The sequence below is a fragment of the Arachis ipaensis genome, chromosome B1, assembly GCF_059453495.1.
Source record: "Arachis ipaensis isolate K30076 ecotype BB chromosome B1, ASM5945349v1, whole genome shotgun sequence".
NCBI lineage: Eukaryota > Viridiplantae > Streptophyta > Magnoliopsida > Fabales > Fabaceae > Arachis > Arachis ipaensis.
In genome coordinates this window covers 81,988,388-81,995,858 of record NC_142436.1, presented here as the reverse complement: position 1 = coordinate 81,995,858, position 7,471 = coordinate 81,988,388, and the positions used below count along the sequence as shown (strand labels likewise).

The following is a 7,471-nucleotide window of genomic DNA, read 5'->3' as shown; positions in this document are numbered from 1 at the left end:
CCAACGTTAGCCCCCTAACTTGGTGGCTAACGTTGGCGCCACACACCACAACAGCTTGAAGGGGTATACTTCCAACAAGAATAACTTGAGCTACAGAGCTCCAAATGAGGTGATTCAAAAAGCATTAGAAAGTAGGAATCAAGAGCTTTCCAAGCATATATGGCACTGTATGGTGGACACTAAAATTGAGGGAGAAAACTGCCCCGCAATGTGCATAAATGAACATGGTGGCAACCTGCAGTGAGGCCACTTGACCTCTTCACCTTCAACGGAGTATAACTCGAGCTGTAGAGCTCCAATTGATGTGCTTCCAAAGGCATTGGAAAGTAGACATTCAGGGCTTTCCAACAATGTATAATAGTATGGGGTGGACAATACGTTTGAGCCTCCAGAACTGGCGTTTTCACCAACGTTTGAGGCAAACGTTACCTCAAACACTGCACACCAAAGCCAGCGACCATGCCCTCTTCAAATGATCATAACTTGAGTTGTAGATGTCCAATTGAAGTGATTCCAAGTGGGTTAGAAAGCTGACATTCAGAGCTTTCCAACCATATATGATAGTCTATATTGGGCATAAAATTGGCAACATGACAAGAGGACAAAGTTGGCGCCATAAATGTGCATAAGGGAGGCCAACGTTGGAGCAAAAGTTAGACCCCTAACTTTTGCCCCAACATGGATAGCAGCAAATTTTGTGGGCTGATATGAAAAGTTAGTCCAAAAGTTAGACCCCTAACTTTTTCAGTTCCTCTTCAAACTCCAAGAGCAATCAACCAAGGCCTCTTTCAACCCAATTCCACCAAGAGCAAAGGCCCATGATCATCACTGAAAGGCACAAGAAATAGATAAAATAGGAATTTCATTTAATTGTAATTTGTTTTTAATTTCATTTTCATTTCCATTTTGTAAAGCCTATATAAGGCATCATTTTCATATTTGTGAGGAGGCTGGCTCTGCTAGAGCATTAGGAGTAGAGTAGAATAGAAAGTCCCCTTTGATACACTTTTAATTTTCTGCAATTGTCATTTTCTAATTTTGAATTTAGTTTTCTGAAATCTCAGTTTCTACAAGTCTCTACTACACTTTTCTTTCCTGCAAGTTAAATTTCCTCTAAGCTTTGATCTATTGCTCTCTTTAATTTCCAGCACCCTCTCCCCTTTACATTTAATGCAATTTACATTTCTTGCAATTTAAGTTTCTGCAATTTACTTTTCTTGCACTTTAAGTTTCTGCACATTTATTTTCTGCAACTTTAATTTCTCTGCAATTTTTACATTCTGTTGCTCAACTTCACACAATTCACTAAATGTCAGCTTGACTAAACCAATCACCCACTAAAATTGCTTGATCCATCAATCCCTGTGGGATCGACCTCACTCCCGTGAGTTTTTATTACTTGATGCGACCCGGTGCACTTGCCGGTTAGTTTTGTGTGTTTTGGGAGAAATTCGTTTTTCCTCCAAAATACTCATCAATGCCTCCAGACGATTAGCCATGCCGTGATAGGGCATTGGATCATTTTCCCGAGAGATGACCGAAAGTAGCCATTGACAGTGGTGATGTATCACATAAAGCCAGCCATGGAAAGGAGTAAGACTGATTGGATGAAGATAGCAGGAAAGCAGAGGTTCAGAGGAACGAAAAGCATCTCCATTCGCTTATCTGAAATTCCTACCAATGAATTACATAAGTATCTCTATCCCTATTTTATTATATAATATTCGAAAACACCATTATCACTTTATATCCGCCTGACTGAGATTTGCAAGGTGACCATAGCTTGCTTCATACCAACAATCTCCGTGGGATTCGACCCTTACTCACGTAAGGTATTACTTGGACGACCCAGTGCACTTGCTGGTTAGTTGTATCGAAGTTGTGACAAATTATGAATGTGTAATCACGATTACGCGTACCAAGTTGCTCACGTGCCAGGAATAGTTTGAGCCTGGACATCACAATTTCGTGCACCAAGTTTTTGGCGCCGTTGCCGGGGATTGTTCGAGTTTGGACAACTGACGGTTCATCTTGTTGCTCAGATTAGGTAATTTTCTTTTTGTTTTCTTTTTAAAAAAAAATTATTTTAAAAAATTTTTCAAAAATTTTCTCATCTGTTTTCGAAAAAAAATAAAATAATAATAATAAAAATGTTTTCAAAAATTTTATTCAAAATTTTTAAGAATGAATTCTAGTGTTTCATGAAGCATGTGAAGCCTGGCTGGCTGTAAAGCCATGTCTAAATTCTCTTGGACTGAGGCTTCCAAACCATCAGAGGCAAGTTACATATTTGATAAGTAATGAGCAGCAATTTGTTATCAAGAGCAATATACTCTGGTGTTACATGCTGAAGCTTGGCTGGCCATTGGCCATGTCTAGTGTTTTGGACCGGAGCTTTCATTGAAAGCTTGGCTGGCTAGTGAGCCATGTCTAATTCCTGGACTGAAGCTTTAGACTAAGAATGCAAGATTCCTGGAATTCATGTTAAAAATGTTGGAATCCTTATTTTTTATTTTTCATATAATTTTCGAAAAAAATCCAAAAAAATTAGAAAATCAAAAAAATCAAAAAATATTTTTGTATTTCTTGTTTGAGTCTTGAGTCATGTTATAAGTTTGGTGTCAATTGCATATGCATCTTGCATTTTTTCGAAAATATCATGCATTCATAGTGTTCTTCATGGTCTTCAAGTTGTTCTTGGTAAGTCTTCTTGTTTGATCTTTGCATTCACATGTTTTGTGTCTTTTCTTGTTTTTCATATGCATTCTTGAATTCTTATTGTCTAAGCATTAAAGAATTCTAAGTTTGGTGTCTTGCATGTTTTCTTTGCATTAAAAACTTTTCAAAAATGTGTTCTTGATGTTCATCGTGATCTTCATAGTGTTCTTGGTGTTCATCTTGACATTCATAGCATTCTTGCATGCATTCATTGTTTTGATCTAAAAATTTCATGCATTGCATCATTTTTAGTGTTTTTCTCTTGCATCATAAAAATTCAAAAAATCAAAAAAAAATATCTTTCCCTTTTTCTCTCATCAAATTTGAAAATTTGGATTGACTTTTTCAAAAATTTTTAAAATCAAGTTGTTTCTTATGAGTCAAATCAAATTTTCAATTTGAAAATCTTATCTTTTTTTAAAAATCTTTTTCAAAAATCAAATCTTTTTCAAAATTCTTAGTTATTTTCGAAAATTCCAAAAATATTTTTCAAAAATCTTTTTCTTATTTTTATACCAAATTTTCGAAAATAACAATAACAATTAATGTTTTGATTCAAAAATTTGAAGTTTGTTACTTGCTTGTTAAGAAAGATTCAAACTTTAAGTTCTAGAATCATATCTTGTGATTTCTTGTGAATCAAGTCATTAATTGTGATTTTAAAAATCAAATCTTTTTCAAAAACTAATTTCGATCATATCTTTTCAAAAATATCTTCTTATCTTATCTTTTTCAAAATTGATTTCAAAATATCTTTTCTACCTTCCTAACTTCTTATCTTTTCAAAATTTGTTTCAACTAACTAACTAACTTTTTGTTTGTTTCTTAACTTTTTCAAAACCACCTAACTAACTCTCTTTCTCTCATTTTTCGAAAATATCTTCCCCTTTTTCAAAATTTCTTTTTAATTTATTAATTAATTTAATTTTTAAATCTTAATTTTCGAAAGTTACTAACATTTTTTCAAAAACTATTTTCAAAAATCACTAACTCTTTTTCAAAAATATTTTTTCGAAAATTCTCTCTCTCCCATCTTATTCTATTTATTCATTCATATCCTAACATCTCATCTCACATCTCTTCCATCCTCACAGTTGTGTTTCTTCCATTATATTACATTCTTTGTCTCCCCTTCTTCTTCCACTCACACAGGGATCCCTATACTGTGGTATAAAGGATCTCCATTATTATTATTACTTTTCTGTGCCTTCTTCTTTGTCATATGAGCAGGAGCAAGGATAAGAACATTATTGTGGAAGCAGATCCAGAACCTGAAAGGACTCTAAAGAAAAAATTAAGAGAAGCTAAAATACAACAATCCAGAGATAACCTTTTAGAAATTTTCAAACAGGAGAAGGAGATGGCAGCCAAAAATAATAATAATGTAAGGAAGATGCTTGGTGACTTTACTGCACCTAATTCCAATTTACATGGAAGAAGCATGTCCATTCCTGCCATTGGAGCAAACAACTTTGAGCTGAAACCTCAATTAGTTTCTTTGATGCAGCAGAACTGCAAGTTTCATAGACTTCCATCTGAAGATCCTTTTCAGTTCATAACTGAATTCTTGCAGATATGTGATACTGTTAAGACTAATGGGGTAGATCCTGAAGTCTACAGGCTCATGCTTTTCCCTTTTGCTGTAAGAGACAGAGCTAGAATATGGTTGGACTCTCAACCTAAAGATAGCCTGAACTCTTGGGATAAGCTGGTCACGGCTTTCTTAGCCAAGTACTTTCCTCCTCAAAAGCTGAGCAAGCTTAGAGCTGATGTTCAAACCTTCAGACAGAAAGAAGGTGAATCCCTCTATGAAGCTTGGGAAAGATACAAACAGTTGACCAAAAAGTGTCCTTCTGACATGCTTTCAGAATGGACCATCCTGGATATATTCTATGATAGTTTATCTGAGCTATCAAAGATGTCACTGGACACTTCTGCAGGTGGATCCATTCACCTAAAGAAAACGCCTGCAGAAGCTCAAGAACTCATTGACATGGTTGCTAATAACCAGTTCATGTACACTTCTGAAAGGAATCCTGTGAATAATGGGACGCCTATGAAGAAGGGAGTTCTTGAAGTTGATACTCTGAATGCCATATTGGCTCAGAATAAAATATTGACTCAGCAAGTCAATATGATCTCTCAGAGTCTGCATGGAATGCAAGCTGCATCCAACAGTACTCAAGAGGCATCTTCTGAAGAAGAAGCTTATGATCCTGAGAACCCTACAATAGCAGAGGTGAATTACTTAGGTGAACCCTATGGAAACACCTATAACTCATCATGGAGAAATCATCCAAATTTCTCATGGAAGGATCAAAAGCCTCAACAAGGCTTTAATAATGGTGGAAGAAACAGGTTTAACAATAATAAACCTTTTCCATCATCCACTCAGCAACAGACAGAGAACTCTGAACAAAATGCTTCTAATTTAGCAAATCTAGTCTCTGATCTATCTAAGGCCACTGTGAGTTTCATGAATGAAACAAGGTCTTCCATTAGGAATTTGGAAGCACAAGTGGGCCAGCTGAGTAAAAGGATCACTGAAATCCCTCCCAGTACTCTCCCAAGCAATACAGAAGAGAATCCAAAAGGAGAGTGCAAGGCCATTGACATAAGCAAAATGGCCGAACCCAATGAGGGAGAGGAGGACGTGAATCCCAAGGAGGAAGACCTCCTGGGACGTCCAGTGACCAATAAGGAGCTTCCCTCTGAGGAACCAAAGGAATCTGAGACTCATCTAGAGACCATAGAGATTCCATTGAACCTCCTTATGCCCTTCATGAGCTCTGATGAGTATTCCTCTTCTGAAGAGAATGATGATGTTACTGAAGAGCAAACTGCCAAGTTTCTTGGTGCAATCATGAAGCTGAATGCCAAATTATTTGGCATTGATACTTGGGAAGTTGAACCTCCCTTGTTCATCAATGAACTAAGTGATCTGGATCAACTGACATTGCCTCAGAAGAGACAGGATCCTGGAAAGTTCATAATACCCTGTACCATAGGCACCATGATCTTTAAGGCTCTGTGTGACCTTGGTTCAGGAATAAACCTCATGCCCCTCTCTGTAATAGAGAAACTGGGAATCTATGGGGTGCAAGCTGCTAAAATCTCATTAGAGATGGCAGACAACTCTAGAAAACAGGCTTATGAACAAGTAGAGGACGTATTAGTAAAGGTTGAAGGCCTTTACATCCCTGCTGATTTCATAGTCCTGGATACTGGAAAGGAAGAGGATGAATCCATCATCCTAGGAAGACCTTTCCTGGCCACAGCAAGAGCTGTGATTGATGTTGACAGAGGTGAAATAGTCCTTCAATGGAATAAGGACTCCCTTGTGTTTAAAACTCAAGATTCTCCCTCTGCAACCATGGAGAGGAAGCAGAAAAAGCTTCTCTCAAAGCAAAGTCAACCAGAGCCCCCACAGTCAAACTCTAAGTTTGGTGTTGGGAGGCCACAACCAAACTCTAAGTTTGGTGTTGAACTCCCATATCCAAACTCTAAGTTTGGTGTTGGAGAGTCTCAACAAAGCTCTGCACATCTGTGAGGCTCCATGAGAGCCCACTGTCAAGCTATTGACATTAAAGAAGCGCTTGTTGGGAGGCAACCCAATGTTTATTTATCTAACTATATTTTTCTTAGTTATATGTCTTTATAGGTTTATGATCATGTGGAGTCACAAAACAAACAAAAAATTTCAAAAACGGAATCAAAAACAGCAGAAGAAAAATCACACCCTGGAGGAGCATCTGTCTGGCGTTCAAACGCCAGAACAGAGCATGGTTCTGGTGCTGAACGCCCAGAATGGGCAGCATCCTGGCGCTGAACGCCCAGAAAAAGCATGGTTCTGGCGTTCAACGCCAGAAATGGCAGCAAAGGGGCATTGAACGCCCAAAATGGGCACCAACCTGGCGCTGAACGCCTAGAGTTGTGTGCAAGGGCATTTTACATGCCTAAAGTGGTTCAGGGATGTAAATGCCTTGACACCTAAGGATCTGTGGACCCCACAGGATCATCTCAGGATCTGTAGACCCCACAGGATCCCCACCTACCTCATCATCTCTCTTTCTATTCATGATCATCCCTTCTGTTTTCCATTTACCACTCACATCCATACACCCACTACCTTCAAAATTCAACATCTCTCTCCCACCCAATCCCACCCATATGGCTGAATACACACTCCCATCCTCCATATCTTCTTCTTATTCTTCTATTCTTTCTTCTTTTGCTCGAGGGCGAGCAACATTCTAAGTTTGGTGTGGAAAAAGCATAGCTTTTTTGTTTTTTCCATAACCATTGATGGCACCTAAGGCCAGAGAAACCTCTAGAAAGAGGAAAGGGAAGACAAAAGCTTCCATCAAGGGTCTATAGCTCAGTGGTAGAACATTTGACTGCAAATCAAGAGATCCCTGAGATACCTCAGGGGATACATTTTCTTCCACACAATTATTGGAAGCAACTAAGGGTGGAACATCAAGAGCACTCCATCATCCTTCATGAAATCAGAGAAGATCTAAAAGCAATGAAGGAGGAGCAATAAAGACAAGGAAGAGACATAGAAGAGCTCAAGGACATCATTAGTTCCTCAAGAAGGAAATGCCACCATCACTAAGGTGGATTCATTCCTTGTTCTTATTTCTTCTGTTTTCGTTTTCTATGTTATGTGCTTATCTGTGTTTGTGTCTTCATTACATGATCATTAGTAGTTAGTAACTTTGTCTTAAAGTTATGAATGTCCTATGAATCC

The 7,471-nt window shown here is 37.9% G+C and overlaps 1 non-coding gene across 1 annotated transcript; it reads right to left on the bottom strand.

The window, feature by feature from the left end:
- Nucleotides 1–4,474: 4,474 nt before the first annotated feature.
- On the bottom strand, nucleotides 4,475–4,582 carry LOC148577228 (small nucleolar RNA R71). Its single transcript, XR_015903262.1, has one exon. It is a non-coding gene; the product is annotated as a small nucleolar RNA R71 (small nucleolar RNA).
- Nucleotides 4,583–7,471: the final 2,889 nt, after the last annotated feature.